Here is a 23,360-nt window from a genome sequence, read left to right on the forward strand (position 1 = left end):
ATTAGAAGAAGGCCATATGGCCCCTCGAGCCTGCTCCACCATTCAATAAGACCATGGCTGACCTGACTGTGGCCTCATCCACATTTACCTCTTCTGTTAGTCAAGAATCTATCCACATCAGCCTTAAAAATATTCAATGACCCTACCTCGACCACTCTCTGAGGAAGAGTTCTACTGGCTCGCAACCCTGTGAGAGAAAAAAATTATCCTCCTATTAAATGGGAGATCCCTTAGTTTTAAACTGTATTCTTTAGTTCTCCTCTGTCCCCCAGGATAAACATCCTTTCAGCAGCCACCTTGTCAAGCCCCCACCTTGTCAAGCCCCCTCAGGATTTTATATGTTTCAATAGGTTCCACTTCTCAAACATCTAAATTCCACTAGATACAGGCTCAGCCTTTCCTCCTAAGATAACTCCTCCCCACCGCAGTTCCCCCACCCCACCGCCAACTTTGTCCCAGATATCTATTGAGTGAACTTATTTGAACTGCTTCTCATGCATTTATATCCTTCCTTAAATAACGAGGTCAAAGCTGTAACACAGTACACCAGATGAGATCTTGCCTTCATCCTGTACACCTGTGGCAAAACATCTCCTACTTTTATATGTGCTTCCATGTGGGTTGCCCATCATGCATTTCCATTCTCTTCGATAGGCAGGAAAGCACCTGCCTGACAGATCATGTAGTTCAGGCTAAGACTGCGATCTAACCAAATTGGAACAGAGTCCCGTGACAAGCACCTTTAGCCAGGTGTTTCCTGGCAGCCCCCAAATTGCCTATAAGGGAGTCCTCGCGTGCCCAGGTTAAGCACCAGCCACCCTGCCCAGAGGGCAAGCACCTTGGGACCTCCGATCGCCTAGGAGACCCCCACAAATGCCATTCATTCTGGTCCCTGTTTGTGGGGCACAGAACAGCATTCGCCTGAGTCTCCGAGGCGAAGGGGTTAGACCCCAATGCCTTTGGTAGATCAGGGGAGTGCACATTAGAGTGAGACTAGTTACTCACTCTAATATGCAGATTTGCAAAATAGTGATCCCACAATGGGTGGGATTCGGATCGCAACGTCTCATGTGATCTCGGGAGGCATAGCAAGCCAGGTAGATCTTCGAAGAGGGATCTGCTGGCATCTATCGGCCATGTTCTGCCACCTTTCAGGTGCAACGCTGCCAGTAGATTACGCTCTGAGGTTCATTTATTACAATACAGTTCATACTGACACAATAAGAAATCAAACACTGCCAATACTGACATGCACTTGTCTGCACGTGAGCAGAAAACCAATGATCTCATTTGCAGGAGAGGCATGAAGTGCCGGTTGGCTCTTATTCGGATACTGAAGTTATTCACCCAGTTCTGAGCCTCACAGAGGGTGGGCAGTTGGGGCACAGCCTCCCCACAGTTTCCAGGACTAGAGAGGGAGGGGAGGCTTCTGATCCACCCATATGAGCTGCAATTCCGGATTGTAACCTCCATATCCCACAATTGCAGCTCTGAGCTTCTTCCTGGGTTAAGAGGAGGAGGCGACAGAGCAGGAAATTCAGAAACTGCAGGGAGGCTGCGCCCTGAACCCTGGCCTGCCACACGCTCACAAACTGGGTGAACAGCTTTAGGATCCAAATGAGATCCAACCACAAGCCCTGGAGCTGCAAATGCAGGATATTGAAAATATATCCTTGTAAATTAGAAAGTTAGTAATGAATAATTCTTAATGATTCATTCTCCTGCAGATCTCTGACAACTTAGTTAAACAGCCCTTTAACTTTGTTTACACGTTTCACTTTTTGACTATGACTATTTTGGTGCTGTTTAATGCTCTCTTCCAGACCTGGAAAAATTCATCAACTTTGCTTCCAGTTTCCACCCCTCCATTGCTTTCACCTGGTCCATCGCAGACACTACCCTTCCCTTCCTTGATGTTTCTGTCTCCATTTCCGGCAATAGACTATCCACTAATATCCATTACAAGCCCACTGACTCCCACAGCTAACCGGACTGCAGCTCTTCGCACCCTACACCCTGTAAGGACTCCATCCCTTTCTCTCAACTCCCTCGCCTCCGACGCATTTGTTCTGATGATGCCACTTTCCAAACTGGTGCTCCGAAAAAGTGTCCTTTCTTCCTCAAACGTGATTTCCCACCTACAGTTGTTCACCGGGCCCTCAACCGTGTGCGGTCCACCTCCCGCGCCACTACCCTCACCCCCTCCCCTCCCTCCCAGAACAAGGATAGAGTCGCCCGCGTTCTCACATTTCACCCCACCAGCCTCCGTATACTCCTCCGCCATTTTCGCCAACTCCAGCGCGATGCCACCACCAAACACCTCTTCCCTTCACTCCCTCTGTCAGCATGTTGCAGAGACCGTTCCCTCCGAGATAATCTAGTCCACTCCTCTACCATACTCAACACCTCTCCCATCACCCATGACATAATCACAGAAGGTGTAGCACCTGCCCCTTTGCCTCTTCCATGCTTAACATCCCAGGCCCAAAACACCCATTCCAGGTTAAGCAGTATTTCACTTGCACCTCTGTCAATTTGGTCTGTTGTATTTACTGCTCCCAATATGGTCTCTCCTCTATACCAGAGAGACCAAACACAGACTGGGTGATCGCTTTGCTGAGCACCTTTGGTCTGTACGTGTTCAGGACCCTGACCTTCCTGTTGCTTGCCATTTTAACACAAGATCCAGCTCCCATGCCGAAATGTCTGTTCTTGGCCTGCTGCAATGTTCCAGTGAAGCTCAACGCAAACTGGAGGAACAACATCTCATCTTCCGGTTAGGCATGCTACAGCCTTCTGGTCTCAACATCGAATTCAACAACTTCAGATGATTAGCCCTACCTCACCTTGACCCCTTTGTTGTCATCCCATAACTGTCTTTTACCATTTATTTATTTCTTATCTTATTTTATATATTCCCTCCCCGCATCTTAGTCCCCTTTCCTTACTTTTTCTCCCCTTTCCTCCCCCTCCCCCCACATCTACAAATGGCACTCTTTACCCTCTGATGTTAGTTTCTCTGCTGTTTGGCCTTTCACACCTTTTGTTCTCTCTGGGGACTGCCATTAGTACTCTTTCCCCCTTGGTTTCTGTGGCTGTTGGCACTCTGTTCCCTTGGTTTCTGTGGTTATGACTCATCTTTCATTCTCTCACATCCCAGTTTAAATATTTCCCACTTTCTAAGTCTTTTAGCTTTGACAAAGGGTCATCTGGACTTGAAACGCTAGCTCTTTTCTTTCCCTACAGATGCTGCCAAACCTGCTGAGATTTTCCAGCATTTTCTCTTTGGCCACCTCTATTAAGCTGAGGAAGGAGCAGTGCTCCGAAAGCTAGTGTTTGAAACAAACATGTTGGACTTTAACGTGGTGTTGTAAGACTTCTTACTGTATTAAGCTGGGGAAGGTGAAACTGGTCCAACCGTAAAATACCAGCACTGACACAAACAGGATTTTAGGTAGGACCTTAATGGGCTAATCACTGCCTGTAGAGTGAGCGGCCAACCCAGTTCCCCGCCAGGAAAGACCCCCAGCAGCTGGCATACATCATGGAACCATCCTGACTGATACGGCTGCCCCATATTTTCCCTGCCCAGTCCCTCCCTCTGCCCCAGCTCTAATCTCTTATTTAAGTCAATTTTCGAAATCCTTGAGCTGAACTTCGGATTAATATAATTACGGGTTTTCTCGTCCACTCGTTTCCATCTGACATTTGTTCTGACATGCTCTTCAATAGCTGCGAGCAGAGGAAATTACCTCTCATCTGCCCCTTTCCAGTATTTGCAAATTCCCTCTATCCACAGACATCAAGCAAAGGAAGTCCTCACTGCCATTGTTCCATTTAAAATTTCCAGAGCATTGGATCAGCAATGACTTCACCGGGACGAAATGTAGAAATATTTTTAGAGATGCAACATGATGCTCGACCTAGATTTGATCTGGGTTTAAGACTCACATGGAAGACTCCATTTACAATAATCAGCAGCTCCTTAAATATGTGGTTTGAGGGTCTGGTTGCAGTTCAGAGTGTTACTTTTTTGTCTTCAGCTTCTTGATTGGATGTGTGAGGTGTGCTTGGTGTTTCCAGTGTGGCTGCTTTCACAGCTCTCGATAAAGTACCACTGCTGAACTCTGTTTCTGAGAAGCAATTGAAGGAATGTTACTGGCAACTAAATTTTGGAATGACAGTAGGACATGAACGAGATTTTTTTTTTAAAATCCATTTATACTCCCCTACTGGCACACGAATAACTAAAACCAGATTTTGGATTAATTTCAAATCCATCAATTGTTTTTCCCAGTTTTGACTTCAGTGATCAAGGGGGGGATTCTCTTAGTCCGGGGCCGGCGCGAATTGTGCCTTGCCGCCCCGACACTGGCACTCGATTCTCCGCAAAGCCATTGGCGCTGGCGTGTTTGGCACAGTCGGGGGGCGCTCTTCGCGGCCGGCCTGCCGATTCTTGGCCCGGGACGTGCCACACCTGCTCACAGCCGGTGGGAACCCGGCGTGGAAGGGTCACGGGGGCAGTCTGTGTGGGGGGGGGGGGGGGGGGGGGGGTGTCCGACCCCAGGGGCGGCCTCCGAAGTGGCCTGGCCCTCGATCGGGGCCCACCAATTGGCGGGCCGTCCTCTCTGGCCAGCGGCCTCCTTTCTTCCGCGCCGGCCCCTGTAGTCCTGCGCATGTTGCGTCGGGGCCAGCGTGTTGAAGCGTCAACACTTAGTCTCAGGATCACAGAATCCCACCCCACATGCATGGGAAAATAAATTTTTCTGGAAATGACGTGGGATATTTGTGACATCTGATTTAGCGAACACTAATTCATTTGAAACAAAACTTTGCTGTGCTACTTAATTTTTAAAAACTGCAGACCAGTATTCCTTAATGAATTCCAAACTGATATGCTGCTCTCCAATTTGAAACTACAACAGAGCAAACTTCATGAGAATGAAGCACAGTAGATAAGGCTACGCACTGATACCGCAGTTACATTTATATTTGTCACTAAACCTCCAGCTTTCCATGGAAATTGCTATCACCACCAAACTGCAGATATGAGTGCAGTCAAATCATGACTTTCAGCAGAAGGCCCAAGTGCTAACTAAGTCGGTGCAGCTAATTTTATCCTGTGCCAGCAAACCAAATGAGATTACTGCGTCAATGGGTAAAGAGAAGGGGTGGCTGGAGTCCGATTTGTGTGAATAATTGTGCCAAATTTCTCCGATGAGTTGAATCCAACTCTACCAGGGTTGACGCATGAATCCTCGGTAGTCCTTCCAGTTTCTCAGGGTTTGACCACAGATGTCTGTTTCAAAATAGTTTTGAATTTATGCAGACACCAGGCTAACCACAGCCTAAACAGTAACATGGTACAAATGCAGGATCCCATTCTTGTTTCTTGAGAGATTTGTTGTGTTTTAATTTCAAAATTTAAAAAAAAAATCTCATATAGTGTTAAGCAAGCCAATGTCACATTTCAGTTATACATTTCAGCTGATGTGGTACATGAGGATTGAATTACATTGGAATAAAGTGCTGGATCAGTTTCTAATTTAGTTTCTGCACATGTGAAGTTAGCTGCAGAGAGCTAACAGACTTGCAAATTTTTGGAAACCAATTCTACCCAAATAATACTTCTGCAAGCATATCCGGCATTAAAATTAAGAAGCAAGAGGCTTTGTATGCTGCTAGTGTCAAGAATTAATCAAGGAAGCAAAGTTTCATTTAATCTTTAACGTTTGTCTTAAACACTCTCAAAGCAGAACTTTCATGTTGTGTTGTTAGATTTTGTAAAAACATATTTAAAGTCAATTTCAATTGTTTGTTTTCAAAACACGGGTCTCTTTCCCCCCCCAACCCCCCCATCCCAAATTCTAGCATCAATAGCCAAGAGAGTGTTAGGGGAGAATATGGCCCCCAAAATATCTAGGGAATGGTGGAACATATGGGTTTAAATTATCAGTTTGGATTTGATCTTTGTTAAAACTCTTGATGCAGTAATAGACTCGAGAAGGTGCAGTTAGGCAAAATGGTGAGTTACAATCCACAGGCCCGTGGCGATCTTGAGAGAGCATCTAGTGACAGATACTGCAGTGTGGCAGAGTGAGAGTTTGAAACCATTAATTGATCTTTAACTTGCTAAGCATTAACTGTATGCTTACCAGTGCACCTAACTAACCACAGTGAGGTTAAAATAATGGAATTTTAAGTGCACACGCAAAGCTTGACTCTCAAGGGGACAGTAATTTCTGGAATTCTGAACTCTCCTTCCGTCAGTTGAATATGATGCTAGAAATTGGGATCCAACATGCAGTCACAGCATGCAGTGTGTGTGTGAGTGTGCAGTGTCATGTCAGAGTACCTTTATGAAATGGGTGTTTAATCAATGTACCTTAAGAAATAAGGGGCAGCACGGTAGCATTGTGAATAGCACAATCGCTTCACAGCTCCAGGGTCCTAGGTTCCATTCCGGCTTGGGTCACTGTCTGTGTGGAGTCTGCACATCCTCCCCGTGTGTGCGTGGGTTTCCTCCGGGTGCTCCTGTTTCCTCCCACAATCCAAAGATGTGCAGGTTGGGTGGATTGGCCATGATAAATTGCCCTTAGTGTTGGGTGGGGTTACTGTGTTATGGGGATAGGGTGGAGGTGTTAACCTTGGGTAGGGTGCTCTTTCCAGGAGCCAGTGCAGACTCGATGGGCCGAATGGCCTCCTTCTGCACTGTAAATTCTATGTTAAAAAAAATGGGTGTTTATCAGTGATGTCAGAGTGTGGGCGGAACTGGACTGTCTGTCATTTTTTTACTTTAGTTTTCGGCTGTTTGCTTCAGGGTGTGTTTTAGTTTCGTTATCGGTGTTGGAGCTGAAGCCAGACAAAGCAGGTGTACTGCTGTTTTCTCTGCCATGGAAATGCTATCTCTTGATTATTTGGTGAATTCAGAATTATAAATGTTCTCAGTAGTGAATGTAAACCTGATGTGCTTCTGTTGAAAGGTGTTTCTTTTGTCTTCTAGATGTTGTTTGGGAAGTTATTAGGGATTACTTAGTGTTGTATTCTTTGGGGATTGTGTTTGAATTAATGGTTGCTAAGATGTTCACTATGTTTTAAAAAGGTTAACTTGAGTTCATAGAATAAACATTTAAAAAATGCTTTTCCATTTCTGCTGTACCATACCTGTATAGTGGGCCGTGTGCTTCCCATACCACAATCTAATAAAAGTTGTGGGTCAGGTGAACTCCATGATATACTTTGGGGTTCTCTAAACCCTGGCCCATAACAGCAGACATCAGTAATGCAATACGGTGTGCCAGGGACCTGACGTTTGTTATTGCAAATGAGGAGAAATTGGAATATTACAAAAATAACTCTTGGAGTGTGCGTTTCACTCGCAAGACCAGCATTTATTACCCATCTCTAATTGCCCTTGAGAAGGTGGCGGTAAGTTGCCTTTTTGAATGGCTGCAGTCCATTACAAATAGGTGCACCCACAATGCTGTTAAGTGGGGCTTCCAGGAGTTTGATGCTGTAACAGTGAAGGAATGGCTTGCCAATGCCAGTACAGTAGCCTGGATTCTCCAGTATCCCGGCTGCTTGTTTCTCGGCAGCACACCTGTCGCTGGTGGCAGGATTCTCTACTAATGCCGCTTGTCAATGGGATTGCACATTGAAGCCAGCCCACACCGGGAAACTGGCAGGCGAGGGTGCATTGCAGGTGGGAATTGCGAATCTCAGTGACCGGTGACTTAGAATTGAACCTGCAGGTGGTGGTGTTACAATGTCTCTGCTCCCTCTGTCTTTATTAGGTGGAAGGTACTGAAAAAGAAAGCTACCTCCTTTCTAATTTATCAACTAACTGGAATAGAACAAAATATATAGGGCGCAATTCTCCGCACTTACGACGGTGCGGAGAATAGCGGGGGTCGTAAATTTTTACGGCCACGCTAGTCCGACACCCTCCCGCTATTCTCCACACGCCCGACTCCTGACACGAATCGCTGCCGCCGTTTTTTTACTGCGAGCAGCGATTCACAGCTGGCCGATGGGCCGAATTCCAAGCCCTTTACGGCCGTTTTTGCGAACGGCAAACACACCTGGTCTGGCCGTTCGTAAAAACGGCCGTAAAGTCCCGATCTTGGCAACCATGGCACCGATTGGCACGGCAGTACCACGGCCGTGCCAAGGGTGCCATGGGCCCGCGATCGGTGGGCACCGATCGCGGGCAGCGGGTCCGATTCCCGCGCACTCTTTGTCCTTCCGCCGCCCCGCTGTATCAATGCGCGGGTTTCGCGCAAATGCGCGATGACGTCATCCGCGCATGCGCGGGTTGGAGTCTTCCAATCCGCGCATGCGCGGCTGACGTCATGCGACGCGTCAGCCGTCGCAAACTCTGGCAAGCGGGCTTAACGAAATTCGTTAAGCCCGCGATGCCGGAGTTCACGGCCGCGGCATACTAGCCCCGACCGGGGACCAGAATCGGTTCCCGGTCGGGGAGGGGGAGGCTGGCGTCAAACCCGCCCGGCTTTGACGCCAGCCTTACGATTTCTCCCTGTCTGGGAGAATCGCGCCCATATATTTCAATAGTGCTTGTGTTTGAAGAAAACCTGCATGTTTTTGCCAGCTATTTGACTTCACCCAAAACCTGCCACTGATTCAAGCCTTGCAGGTTTTCATGAGTGCCCACTGATGCAGGTTAAATATCAGTTATTCAGTTTAACGACATTGGTAGATCTGTTACAATACTCCTGCATTCATAGTGTGGCCTGGTATTAAGATCAAGAAAGCCGAGTGTTAAAGTGAAAGCTTATTTATTTACGGTCACTCAATGTCTGCCTATGGCAGAGAATATATTTACCGAGTACAGTCCCATTGGGACAAGCAACATGCTGGTCCCTGCCTCGGCCGGCCTTTATAGTATGCTTTTATGAGCCCCGGCTTGGAGAGCCTCCGCCCATAAGTGGGAAGCACATATCCTACAAGTCCCACAGGGAGATCAATCAGAGTATCCTCATGGGCTTCGTGAAGGTTATTACACCTGGGAATGTTTAATATGTGCACGTTGCTACCTACTTTGATATTCTTCTATTCCAACATAAACCCTTTCCTTAATTTTTTTACGAAGTAGCTTAATAGCTACTTAATACCCATATGATATGAGGTAATAATGATGCACCTCTCTCTGCCTGAAGTTGTTGTAGTGTGCAACAGATAGCCTGTTACTGCAGCAGTTCATAGTGACACTTGACTTGTTAGTCTTCAATTAGCAATGCCTAACACTTATTAAACTATTCCGACCAGCTTGATGTACTAAATGTGTTACTTCAGCATGATTTGCAGAGGGTGGGCAATTTTTCATGGACCCTGACTCTGTATATAATTTGTTCTTGAGTTTGACCTCCAAATACAGAAGTGGAGACAGTAATGCTGAGAAGGGGGGGAGAGAGAGAGAGAAAAGGGGTGTGTCTTAAGTGGAGAAACACACTGTCAGCCAATGAGGAGGGGTTTCAGCTGTGGTGTGTTCATGTAATGTATGGCAGCAGCTAAAGGTTACATTCGGTCAACAATTACACGCCTGCATAAGTTGAATTTTGAAGTGTATTCTCCCTAGGTAGGCTACCATAATCATACCCTGATGGTCTCTTAAAGATTTAACCTTATTTAGTAATGTGATTTTTTTTTTAAACAGCATTTCTCCATCAGCTGGAGACAGTTTACTTTTAAGGCATTAGAGTTTTTAATGCCTGATATCTGAGAAGGTGTTTAGTAAGTGCGACTTTGAAGAGTTTTAAATAACTTTGAAAACTGCCCCCCACCCCCGACACACACACACACACACACACACATAAAAAAAGTGGGGAAAAGGGGAAAATTAGGAAAGGACTAACAGAAATATGCACCAATATTATAACTACTTTAGTGACCCCCATGGGCTTCAGTTTAATAAATGACTTATTTAAAAACTGATGGTGTGAGATTGCAAATAGATGGCAGAAACTTTACTGCAGGGCAGCCTGAGAGAGCAGAGCGCAGTGCAGCATGGAAAAGCAGGAATGTCATTGATGCAGGGAATGATTTTTGCAGAGTGACCTTTTGGCCATTTTACTACAGTTCAAATAAAAACTGAAGATATTTTGGGCATCGGTCCTTCATCAGAAAGTGAGCCCTTAAGGCCTCACGGTAGCATGGTGGTTAGCATCAATGCTTCACAGCTCCAGGGTCCCAGGTTCGATTCCCGGCTGGGTCACTGTCTGTGTGGAGTCTGCACGTCCTCCCCGTGTGCGCGTGGGTTTCCTCCGGGTGCTCCGGTTTCCTCCCACAGTCCAAAGATGTGCGGGTTAGGTGGATTGGCCATGCTAAATTGCCCGTAGTGTAAGGTTAATGGGGGGATTGTTGGGTTACGGGTATACGGGTTACGTGGGTTTAAGTGGGGTGATCATTGTTCGGCACAACATCGAGGGCCGAAGGGCCTGTTCTGTGCTGTACTGTTCTATGTTCTATGTTAATCGAACCCAGCTAATCCAGATCTGGGGGCAGGGGAAGATTGGGGAACGTTTTAAAAATTGATGGACCTCGGTGACTGAAACAATTGAAAGATATTAAAAAGGCAAAATGCAGCAATGAAGGGCAAACAGCGAACCCACCATACAGGCATCCATCATAACCGATTACCTCCAGCGTTCTCGGCCGCAATGCCAACCCATATCAAATCATCTTCCCTCTCCCTCACTCGGCCAATATGTTCCCTGCTCCACAACGCCAGCAATATTAAGCAGACCCCTTCAGTGAAGTGGTCACCCATCTGCTTTTGGTTTCCCTCATTCAGAGGCGGCAGCAAGTATATCCCTCAAGAATCATCAAATGCTGCATAACGTGTTAACATTGAAGAAATTGGGCCTGAATCTGGGGAAAAGAAAGCTGAAGAGCCACGTTTTGTTCTTGATGTTATAGAGCTCTGAGACATGGACAATAAAGAGACTATTAAGAAGCTGAATGCATTTGAAATGTGGACATAACAGGAGTATGATCCTCTGTGTAGCCTACACAGACAGACCGACTAATGAGGAAGTGCTAAAAGTGCCTGGGGAAAAGAGGAAATTAACAATTACTTTGGTTGCATCATTAGAGCAGACAGTTAGTGGAAGGAAAGGGTGACAGTAAACGTAGGAAAGGGAAGCAGAGGAGAAAATGGATGGCGGATATAGTGGGCGGGATGGATTTGCAATGTACAAGGGGACAGGCAGAGGTGGAGCTCCGCGGCAGTGGAACACTCGCTGAAAGTTCTAATGAATGAACGAAGATGCCGTTGCCAGATCTTTGGAAGAGCTATCCAAATAGCCCCTTACTTCCCCATAATCCAATATTATTTTTCATTTCATCTGTTTTCCAGTTCCCATTGAATTTGCGTCCACCAGCCTTTCAGACAGTTTTAATTTTTTATCATGCTGCCTCAGTTGTCTTTTTGGACAACCTATTCCCTTTTTATGTGTCGTAATCACCTCGATAAGGTATCATTAAAAGTCTTCACCTATACTTTTGAAAGAAATTCTGTTGGAATCCTTCCTAATTTTGCTTTCTCCCCATCCCTCGCATTGTTCATTCCCATCAAAGAGCTCCCTTCCGGGCTCAAAGGTGATGATGAGTCTACGCTTGTTCAATGCTAGTGCATCTTTCATGTAGACTTTTCATATTTTCTGCTTTTATATCAGATTCCCACCCATTTGTGGTTGCTTATTTTTACAACTTGAATTGGATTAAAAGTCTTTCTTTCAAAAGAAAAAGAACCTGTGGATTTAATTGAATTTGAAAATTATTATTTTGTAAGAATGATGCAATTTATTACAAGATAAGAATCATAACATGCTGAACCTATTTTGGGGCTGCTTTCTGCATGTAGGGCTGACACTAGACATTTTAGCCTGGGACCCGAGAAAAAAATAGGCGCCTGGCAATGATTGTTCTATTTAAAGGTGTAGTCGGTTTGTTTCCTTTTACTGCACGTTGCACACTGGTGCTGTCGTTTGAAGTGGTACTTCATTCAGATCAGCACACTAGCTTCATAGAATCATAGAATAGCTGCAGTGCAAAAGGAGGCCATTTGGCCCATCGAACCTGCACTACCCTCTGAAAGAGCACCCTTGCCCTAGTCCCATTCTCCTGTAACCCCACCAAACATTTGAACACTACGGGACAATTTAACATGGCCAATCCACCTATCCTGCATATCTTGGAGGAAACCCAGGGAGAACATGCTAACTCCACACAGACAGTCACCCGAGGCCGGAATTGAACCCGGGTTCCTGGCACTGTGAGGCAGCAGCGCTAACCACTGACACCATGCCGCTTCAGTCTCACTTCAGTTTAATGCCTTTGAATAAAATTTGAAGCCTTTTTGCAGCTAACCTGTAGATGCTGAAGGTAACTTTAAACAAGATGGCTGGGTAAGAAACAAGCAGGATCAGAATGAACATGATTTTACACCCTGCCTGATATTTATTTATTGACTCGCGTTGCACCCGATCCTGTCGGTTTCTCAATGAATGGGTGGGACTAAGATTTGCCTTGTTTTTATACAAATTCCACATTCTTCCGGAATGGAATGTGAATTTGACTGTTTTACTATGCCTTGTTTGTTAACTATCTGTGACCTTGGAATTATTAGTGTGCTGGATATGGACCTGATTTCACAGACTTTGTGAAGGGGCAGCATTACCTTCCAAAGGTGATCCTTTGCTTTCTGTTGCTGGTAACAAAGGTGTGTTGTGTGTATATGGTTTTTTTTATGCTTATTATTTGTATAAAGATTTATTTTCATTCTCCCCTACCATCACACAAAAAGGCAATCTTCCTTTGTAATTTTGCCCCTCTGTTTGAGCTCAATCGTGACTAGAAAGGAATGGGCTTCCACAGCTGATGGTGTGAAGGATGCTCTGTCTTATTGTTTACAGCAACTCCGTTCGCTTTCCAGACCTCATTTGGTGAGGGAGCAGCTCAGTGGATTTATGAACTTGTTCATGGCCTCTGATCAGCACTGGTTGCAGGCAAAGATTTGGGCCTGCAGTTTGCACTTTGCTCCACCAACTGCTTGTGGTACCAGCATAAACCAGAGCAGTGCAAAATGAGTACGGGTATATTTCCTCTGCAGCCCCATACACTTTGAATTCTCCTGTTATTTTTCATTTCCAAAAAAGTATCAGGTCGCAAGAGCCACGCATGGGAGGTTTCTGTACAGAAGGCAAAAGAGGGAACACCCACCATATTGTGTGTGTGTGACTGTGGTCACTTGGAGGCCGGTCAAAAAGTTTTTACTACAACCCAGCAGCTTTCATGATTACTTTCTGGTGACAGTCCACAAATTGCCAGATTTTTATCACTTAATTTCACTTTGATTCTCTAAGGGGGTTTTTAAAAATAAATTTGGAGTACCCAATTCATTTTTTCCATTAAGGGGCAATTTAGCATGGCCAATCCACCTAGCTTGCACATCTTTGGGTTGTGGGGACGAAACCCACGCAAACACGCGGAGAATGTGCAAACTCCACATGGGCAGTGACCCAGGGCTGGGATTCAAACCTGGGATCTCAGTGCTGTGAGGCAGCAGGGCTAACCCACTGCACCACCGTGCTGCCCTCTCTAAGGGAGGTTTTAACCTAAATTCCCTTGAGCTACCTTAGGCCCGATTCTCCGCTTGGTAGAGAAACTGTGTTCTCCTGCAGAGCTGAATCACTTCTGGTTTGCACTAGCGTTAGGAGTGGCACCCAGAACCAATCCCCTCTCTCCAACCATGCATGGTGGGGAGTGCAAGGGATTCTATTCCAAACCCCACTATCTGGCCACCATTTTGAGTAGGCAGCCCAATTAGTGAGATCCGGTGTTTACGCCCCCCCCCCCTCCCATGTTGGTATCAAAGCCCCCTTCCTCCCCCATTAGTCACCCTACTTGGAAGCTAGAGACACAGTGAAACATTACTGCATTTTCACCTGTCCCTTAAAACTGCTGTGTCAGAGAGAGGTGCAGAAGGCAGCAGTTCTTACTTCACAGAAAGTCAAAACCACATCGCAAGGCTTTAAACCCCCTCAGATCTTTTGATCGGAAAGGCTCCAATTCACTTTTAAAGAGAAAGTGCTTTCAGTAGGCTGTAATTGACATGGTGATAGCTTCCAGCCAGCTGAATTGTTTATTTTCATTTCCCTTCACGCTTGAATGCATCCCAAATACCCTGATTTGAACTAACCTCAATGTTTATAAACCGAGCACTAACACTAGATTCTCCCATGCAGTGTAAACCCCGTTACAGGGAGCGGGTGGCAGAGGACTCTCCCACCCATCGTCTTCCGTCAAGACAAATGACTCGTACGCAAAGTCCCAGGCCATGAGTTGAGCATCAGTATAGAAAATGTCCTTACTAGTTGAGGCATAGCTGAGCAAATGACTGGCACAGTGTGTGTTTAGGTATCTGGATTAATCTGTGGGTATTCCCCAATCCTTTAGTTGGCATACTGCATTAGCTTCACTTCTGGCTCTTATATTCTGTTCCGGCTCGCTGCTCCTTAAGGACATTGATGGCTTTTGCACTCTGTTACACCCCTTGATATCATGAGAGTTCTTGCCTATAGTACGTGGCTTCACACAATCCTTTGAATCATAAACAAAAATTGCTGAGAATACTACTGAGCCGTTTCCCGCTGAGTGACAGGAGCCAAAACGAGTTTCAATTTTGTTTCCCACAAACACCATTAAGTGAACACTGTCTCAACGTTGCAGATGTTGATGTAAAACACAACAAGATGGTAGGCTTGAAATTCATTGCACCTGGATTGAACAACCAGCTTTGACAAAGGATCATCTGGACTTGAAACGTTAGTTCTTTTCTCTCCCTACAGATGCTGCCAGACCTACTGAGATTTTCCAGCATTTTCTCTTTTAAACCGCCACTTTGTGCAGAAAAAGGTACCATTAAATATTTGTATCCGTAAAGGTTTTCAGTTGGCATCTGGGGTTGCTACTCACTGACATCGCAGATGACCAGTGTAACTGGTTTGGGTGTGTTCAGTGAATAAATGTCAACTTGTGCATTGAAACATCAAGTAAATAACTACAGCTCATTAGTTTGGAGGATTGTTCTCCCACAACTAAATTTGTGTATAAGAATATATTCTACACTTTTTCTGTTGTTTTTATATTATGCTCCAGAAAAGGAGTTGGTGAAGGATAGAACTGGAACCACCCTTTTCACACTTTTGCAAGCATGTGTTTACAGTGTTGCACATTACATACATACACCTCCTGGCCTAACAATCACAGTTCCAGTATGTATCTACTTATAGGGGTACAAGTGAATCCTCAGTTAATGCCCACCACTTTCATACAATAAACACAATTGATCTACAATTAACAACATAGATTCAACAAAAATGTTATCAGGGGAAGGATTGCAATTAGGAAGTGGAGAAGTTAGGACAGGTTTTGCTGGAGTTGAGAATGTTCAGAAGTTGAAGATGGTGATAGATGTACTCAAAAGTTATGAAAGATTATGATGTGGTTATTTTCTGTCTAGTCAGTGTAAACAGTCAAATTATTTAATAAAACCACAAAAGAATTAAATGGGAGGCTAGAAAAGTTATTAGATGGGAGCTTAAAAACATATTTCTTCGCCTACTGGGTGTTTAGAATGTAATTCTCAATCCATTAATTGAAATGGAGTACGTACATTCTTTCAGAAGTGAATTCAATAGTAGGTGGCACAGTGGTTAACACTGTTGGTTCAACAGCTCCAGGAACCCGGGTTCAATTCCCAGCTTGGGTCACTGTCTGTGCAGTGCCTTGCACGTTCTCCCCGTGTCTGCGTGGATTTCTTCCGGGTGCTCCGGTTTCCTCCCACAAGTCCCGAAAGACGTGCTTGTTAGGTGAATTGGGCATTCTGAATTCTCCCTCTGTGTACCCGAACAGGCGCTGGAATGTGGCAACTCGGGGCTTTTCACAGTAACTTCATGGCAGTGTTAATGTAAGCCTACTTGTGACAATAATAAAGATTATTATTATTATTATTAAAAACAAGACTATTGAAGAGTATGGTGAACAAGCAGGAGAGAAGAATTAGACTAAGCGGCTGGAATAGTGAAACATATCACTGCAGTATTGATCCCATTATTTATTTTTTAATTCCTTCATGGGATGTGGGTGTCACTAGCAAGGCCAGCATTTGTTGCCAATCCTTAATTACCCTTGAATGAGTAACTTACTAGGTTATTTCAGAGAGCAGTTAACAATCAACCACATTATTGTAAATCTGGAGCCTCTTAATAGGCCAGACCAGGAAAGGATGACTGATTTCCTTTCTTAAAGGACATAGTGTACCAGATGGGTTTTAATGCCAATCAATAATGGTTTTATGATAGCCATTACAGAGACTAGTTTTCAAGTAACTGAATTTAAATTCCACCATAGTAGGATTTGAACCCATGGCCCCAGATCTTTCATTTAATCTCTACGTTGCAGAATGAGGCCAATCAACCCATCGAGTCTGCACCGACCCTCTGATAGAGCATCCTATCTCGGCCCACTCCCCTGACCTGACCCGTAACACCTAAACCCCACTTAACCTTCTTTGAACTATGGGAAGAAACCTGAGCACCCGGAGGAAACCCACGCAGACAAGGGGAGAACGTGCAGACTGCGCGCAGACAGTGACCCAAGCCAGGAATCGAACCTGGGACCCTGGTGGTGTGAAGTAACGTGCTAACCACTGTGCTATTGTGCTGCCCCAAGATATGGGAGATTTTGGATCCACAAGACATCCAGGACAGTCATATATGCAAGAAGTGCCAGAGGGTAGCTGGTCTTGAACAACATGTGGCTGATTTGGCTCAGTGATTCTCTTCACTGGGCACCAGAGAAGAAGGTGATAGGTTTCTGGAACAGTCATACCAGAGTGTGGTCACGCCACATCGTGATAGGCAGGCAAGAAGGACTGTAGGGATGGCAGGAGAGTGAGTTACCATTCATCGGAGGGAAAAGAGACAGCAGGTCCAGGAAACCCAGGACTCTGGAGCCATCTAGCAGGTGTGCGATTTTAGATGCCTATGAAGTGAGCAACACGACTGAATCAGGAGTAGATGACTCGAGGGAAAACCATAGTACCATGGTGCCTGAGGCTACGCTGGGAAAAGAGAGGGAGGCTGGTAGGCAGATTAGAAATGTGATAGTACTGGGTGACTCAATAGTTCGTCGGATAGACAGTCTAATTTGCAGCCGAGATCGTAAGTCCCATATGGTCTGTTGCCTCCAAGGTTCGGGACATAACAGATTTGCTGGACAAACTTATAGAAAAGGAGGGTGAGCAACCAGAGGTTGTGGTTCATGTGGGAACGAACAACAAAGGGAGGGACAGTTTCAAGGTCTTGCAGGACCAGTTTCAGGAGTTAGGGAGTAGGTTGAAACATACGACCTCCAGGTTAGTAATCTCAGCAATACTATCTGTGCCACAAGCTTCACCATTTAGGCAAAGGCAGTTCAGGGAGGTAAATGTGTGGCTTGAGGGATGGTGCAGAAGGGAGGTGTTTAGATTTTTGAGTCATTGGGATCAGTTTTGGGAAAGGAGACAGTTGCTTAGAAGAGATGGATTTCACCTGAGCCAAAATGAAACCAATCTCCTGGCTGAGGGGGGAAATAGTGTAGTGGGGTTGGGTTTAAACTTTTATGGCAGGGGGCTGCGTTTACTAATAGGCCGAGGTTGAGAAGTACCAGTGAGGGCAAAAGAGAGAAGATGGGAATAGTGAAAAGAAAGTGAGGAAAGGCTTGAATGTTGACAGTGAACAAAGAAATGGTCGTCTCCCAAAGGGCAAGAAAGAGGTAAGGGCAGGGTTAAATTGCATGTATGTAAATGCACGGTGAATAGTGAACAAAATTGGGGAACTGGGACCAGAAATTGCTCTAGGGGCAAATTACATAGTAGCATTGATAGAAATGTGGCTCAAGCCACAACAGGACTGGATACTTAACATCCTATGAGGTTTTTAGTAGAAACAGGGTGGGGACAAAGGGAGGAGGTCTTGGTCAGTGATAGAATCATAGCCCTTGAATAAAATGCAGTTCCTGAATTAGAATCTATTTGGTTGGAGGTGAGAAACAGATGAGCATTTCTCAGACTGAGACGAATTGAAAGTGGTGTTTCCCAGGGTTCAGTGTTGGGACTTTTGCTTTTTCTGATTTTATATAAATGATTTAGAGGTGGTTATTAATGGCAAAACCTCCTAAATTTGCAGTGATAATAAGCTAGGCCCAATAGCGAATTGTCAGGATGATGCTGAGCGAGGGTCATTGACAAGTTGGCCAAATGGGCAGACACGTGGCAGATGAATTTTAATGCAGTAAAACATGAGATAATGCATTTTGGTAAAAGAAAACATGGGGAGACAATACAGACTCAATAGTACAATTTTGAGGGGAGTACAGGAGCAGAGGGACCTCTGGGTTCAAGTCTATAATTCTCTGAAGGTGGCTGGGCAAGTTGAAACAGTTGTTAAAAAGACTTACTAATAGCATCCTTGGGTTTATAAATGGAGGCATAGAGTAGAAAGCAAGGAAGTGATGCTACACCTTTACAAATGTGGTCAGACCACATTTGGAGTATTGTGTTCAGTTCTGAGCTGGATTCTCCGTTCTTGCGCTGGATTCTCCGTTTTGGAGAAAAAAGTCTCCATGCCGGAGTGAAAACGGTGGTCTTTTGCATCAGGAAAACTGGCGTAATCAGCCACCGATTCCCTGTTTTTGCTGGGGGCTAGCAGGGATGCAGCGTAGCTACCAATACGGCCCTGAGCACTTCAGGTTCCGAGGCTGCGCATGCGCATGGCAGCAGCTGCACCATGCTCCATAGCGGGCTCAGCCCGCAGACCCGGACTGCAAAAGTAGTGCCCCCTTCGGCCACTCGCGCGGCCCGGACTGCTGGCCACAATGCCCCCAGCCCCGAATGAAGTGCCCCCGCCTGCGGATCGGCCCTCCCTCGTATGTGGCGGCCCTGGACTGAGTCTGCAGCTGTCACACAAGGTTCTCGAATGGGTGAGACCATGAGAACCCTGCACCATCGGGGACTCAGCCGGCTTGGAACAGAGCATCGCGGGGCGGCCCTGAGGCAATAGCCTGAGGCCGTGGATGATTGACGTGGTGTACACCTGGAGTACGCCGCTTTTCTGGGGGTGAAGAATACAAAAACTGGCGCCGTTCCCGATGTTGCTGCCAAAACAAATTCTCTGCCCCGTCGCCGAACGCGATTTCGGCATCGGGGAGCAGAGAATCCAGCCCCTTATTTAAGGAAGGATGTTGAAGCCCTGGAGAGAGTGCAGGGGAGATTTACTAGAATGATGCCAGGAATAAGGAATTTTAGATACAAGGGAAGATTGGAAAAATTGAGCTTGTTCTCCTTGGAGCAGAGAAGATTCAGAGCTGACCTTATTGAGGTGTGCAAAATTATGACAGGGTAAAGAAGGATATTCTGTTTCAATTATTTGGGAAGTCAAAGACTAGGGGTCACAATTTCAAGCTGGTCAGCAAGCGAGCTAGGAGTGAGATGAGGAGTAACTTCTTTATTCAAGAGAGCTGGATATATATTTAAAATTTAGAGGGCTAAGGGGATAGGGCTGGAGAATGGGGCTGGCTGGGTAGCTCTATTGGGAGTCGGTCTGGACACGATGGGCTGAATGGCCTCCGTCTGTGCTGTAAAAATAACAAAACAATAACCACACCTGTGCTGCTATCACTTCAACTGGAATCATTGTGTTATCCAATCTTCCTTCTCTTGCACTAAACCCAATTGAGTTTTAAATAATGTTATGACCTCTAACTCGCTGGTGATAGCTAGTAAAGTGTTCCATCTCTTAATAATACTCCTGAGTAAAAACCAAAGTGATAGATTGACAGTCATCTCACTATAATGCCGGTCAAAAAACTGAGAATAATACAGCATTCTAAGTCACCCGTGCCTCAACAGTGAGAAACACAGTTCTTACAGAAGACCTCTATACCAAGAGAGTAGGCAGAATGTTCCCGCCCTTTCTGCCGCTGGAATCTTCTGGTCCCGGTGCCCCTCCCCACCCCCCCCCAAATGGCGGGTACCACACTGGCAGGACGGGGTAGATCACAGCCGGAGGCGACCACCTCTGCTGCTGGAAGGCACGGGAGTGGGGGGGGGGGGGCAGGGTGGAAAATCCCACGCATGCTGCGAATGGAAAAGTCTTGAGATAAATGAGTGTTTTCGTACTGATGCCATTAAAGGTAAGCAGCAGAAGCTTATCAGTCAGAAGGGAATAGCGGTCATGCTGGTAGTTTGAAGAAGAAGGATGTCTGAAGACTCCAGTGGAGCGTAAATGCCAGCATAGACTGATCACCTTTGTCTCTTTGCTGCATGCCCCATGTGATTACATTCCACTGAAATGCAGGCAGCTAGTGAGTTTCGGGAGGCGCACGTTTTTCAAATAAGTGCAGATAGTGACAAATCCCCAGGAAAATTTAAATTTGAATGCCTACAGAAAGAGCTGTTGTTACTTGTGCAAATTAAGCTGTCCTAAGGCAGCAAGTTGATTTAATGGTGTCTCAATAGGAAAGCAGCTTGGGCTTGTACAGTAATACTTCCAATACACAGCTTTCAACTTTCTTTTGACTTATGTTTTGATTTGACAACTGCTTTGACAATAGATTCAGTCTAATGGCCCCCAAATCTTTTTTTAATTAAAAGATGATGGCGAATATTTAAAACAAAGGCTCTTTGATAATGCAGTGCTCTTCATTCTTGGAATGCATTAGACAAAAAAGTAATATTTTTGATTCTGGAGTTATTCTGGTGAAATAAGATCTTTTATTTTGAGGACTGTGCATGCGGCATGAGCATAACAACAACAGTGCATTGGTTGCCACTCATGTCTGATTTAGTGAATATCTACCTACTCTACGACCAGGATCGCTTGTGTGTGCAGGTCTCCCAATTATGTTCTTCTGGGAGGGCCACTTGCAATCTACCTGAATAATGCCTTGGAGCATCGCAGAACTTTCTTTCAAAAGTCACTGGAATCAGGGAAAGTCCCAGAGGATTGGAAAATCGCTGTTGTAACCCCCCCTGTTCAAGAAGGGAACAAGAAAAAAGATGGAAAATTATAGGCCAATTAGCCTAACCTCGGTTATTGGCAAAATTCTAGAATCCATCGTTAAGGATGAGATTTCTAAATTCTTGGAAGTGCAGGGTCGGATTAGGACAAGTCAGCATGGATTTAGTAAGGGGAGGTCGTGCCTGACAAACCTGTTAGAGTTCTTTGAAGAGATAACAAATAAGTTAGACCAAGGAGAGCCAATGGATGTTATCTATCTTGACTTCCAAAAGGCCTTTGACAAGGTGCCTCACGGGAGACTGCTGAGTAAAATAAGGGCCCATGGTATTCGAGGCAAGGTACTAACATGGATTGACGATTGGCTGTCAGACAGAAGGCAGAGAGTTGGGATAAAAGGTTCTTTTTCGGAATGGCAACCGGTGACAAGTGGTGTCCCGCAGGGTTCAGTGTTGGGGCCACAGCTGTTCTCTTTATATATTAACGATCTAGATGACGGGACTGGGGGCATTCTGGCCAAGTTTGCCGATGATACAAAGATAGGTGATGGGGCAGGTAGTATTGAGGAGGTGGGGAGGCTGCAGAAAGATTTAGACAGTTTAGGAGAATGGTCCAAGAAGTGGCTGATGAAATTCAACGTGGGCAAGTGCGAGGTCTTGCACTTTGGAAAAAAGAATAGAGGCATGGACTATTTTCTAAACGGTGACAAAATTCATAATGCTAAAGTGCAAAGGGACTTGGGAGTCCTAGTCCAGGATTCTCTAAAGGTAAACTTGCAGGTTGAGTCCGTAATTAAGAAAGCAAATGTAATGTTGTCATTTATCTCAAGAGGCTTGGAATATAAAAGCAGGGATGTACTTCTGAGGCTTTATAAAGCACTAGTTAGGCCCCATTTAGAATACTGTGAGCAATTTTGGGCCCCATACCTCAGGAAGGACATACTGGCACTGGAGCGGGTCCAGCGGAGATTCACACGGATGATCCCAGGAATGGTAGGCCTAACATACGATGAACGTCTGAGGATCGTGGGATTATATTCATTGGAGTTTAGGAGGTTGAGGGGAGATCTAATAGAAACGTACAAGATAATGAATGGCTTGGATAGGATGGACGTAGGGAAGTTGTTTCCATTAGCAGGGGAGACTAGGACGCGGGGGCACAGCCTTAGAATAAAAGGGAGTCACTTTAGAACAGAGATGAGGAGAAATTTCTTCAGCCAGAGAGTGGTAGGTCTGTGGAATTCATTGCCACAGAGGGCGGTGGAGGCCGGGACATTGAGTGTCTTTAAGACAGAAATTGATAAATTCTTGATTTCTCAAGGAATTAAGGGCTATGGGGAGAGAGCGGGTAAATGGAGTTGAAATCAACCATGATTGAATGGTGGAGTGGACTCGATGGGCCGAATGGCCTTACTTCCACTCCTATGTCTTATGGTCTTATGGTCTAACTGTTACTGTTGATGGAGCTATTCATCTTCCTTTGACAGACATGTCATCTTGGAGCCAGCTAGATGTCAAAGATATCCTGCACCCAAGGAAGATAATATGTCATTCTTTGACCCTGAGAATTGGGATTTCTCTCATAGGATCCCTAGCCTTCAGGGGCCAAACAGCTAGGCTGGTCTTTGATGGTTAAATTCACTTCAGTCCCTTAACCTTGGCCTTTGAGTTTATTATAAACAGTGATATCAATGCACTTCCATGTTGGCTAATACCATTTCTGTTGTTAGCTTCCCTGTTGCCTCAAACTTTCCCATCCGGTTACCAATCTCTGGCTCAATAGTATGAAGTAGATTCCGAGCTTTCAATGCTACACATTCACCAACTAACATCACTCAATTGCGATGAATTGCAGAGAAAATTCTAAATGTAGAGCTTGAAATCCAAATTTCACCGTGGAGGAGGAATAAAGAAATGTCAAAACCCAGCCATTAGATTTCACGATAAATTGTAACGGCATCGTCTCAAAAATGTCAAGTCTTCTATTTTGATTCATAAATGCCTGTGTGAAGCAACTTTTCAATTTTTTATTAAACACATTGCCGAGGCGCTGGCTGACCTGAGCCAGGCACAGAGGGAGATGGCCTAGTCCCTGTGCTCCATGGCCATGAGCATTGAGACCCTGGTCGAGATGAGAACAGGCCTCCACGACTGGCAGCTCGGTCCAGCTGCACCCCCGCCCCAAGAATTAGCTGGGGGCCATCAGGCACCCCAAGGAAGGAGGTGGTTTTGGGGCCCATGCGGGCACTCCCCCCGGGCAGGTGTTGGAACACTGCAGCGCCTC

At 45.5% G+C, this 23,360-nt stretch overlaps 1 protein-coding gene across 2 annotated transcripts in view; it reads left to right on the forward strand.

The window, feature by feature from the left end:
- mfsd2ab (major facilitator superfamily domain containing 2ab) overlaps window positions 1-23,360 on the forward strand; it is a 77,565-nt gene that overhangs the window by 11,412 nt on the left and 42,793 nt on the right. The window contains exon 2 of one of the 2 annotated variants that reach the window (XM_038797310.1): window positions 14,868-14,934. The exons of the other annotated variant lie outside the window; for it this stretch is intronic. The gene's annotated coding sequence lies outside the window, so the exon portion shown is untranslated. The remainder of the gene's footprint in view (window positions 1-14,867; window positions 14,935-23,360) is intronic. 2 annotated transcript variants of the gene reach the window in all.

The sequence above is a fragment of the Scyliorhinus canicula genome, chromosome 1 (genome assembly GCF_902713615.1).
Source record: "Scyliorhinus canicula chromosome 1, sScyCan1.1, whole genome shotgun sequence".
NCBI classification, from domain to species: Eukaryota; Metazoa; Chordata; class Chondrichthyes; order Carcharhiniformes; family Scyliorhinidae; genus Scyliorhinus; species Scyliorhinus canicula.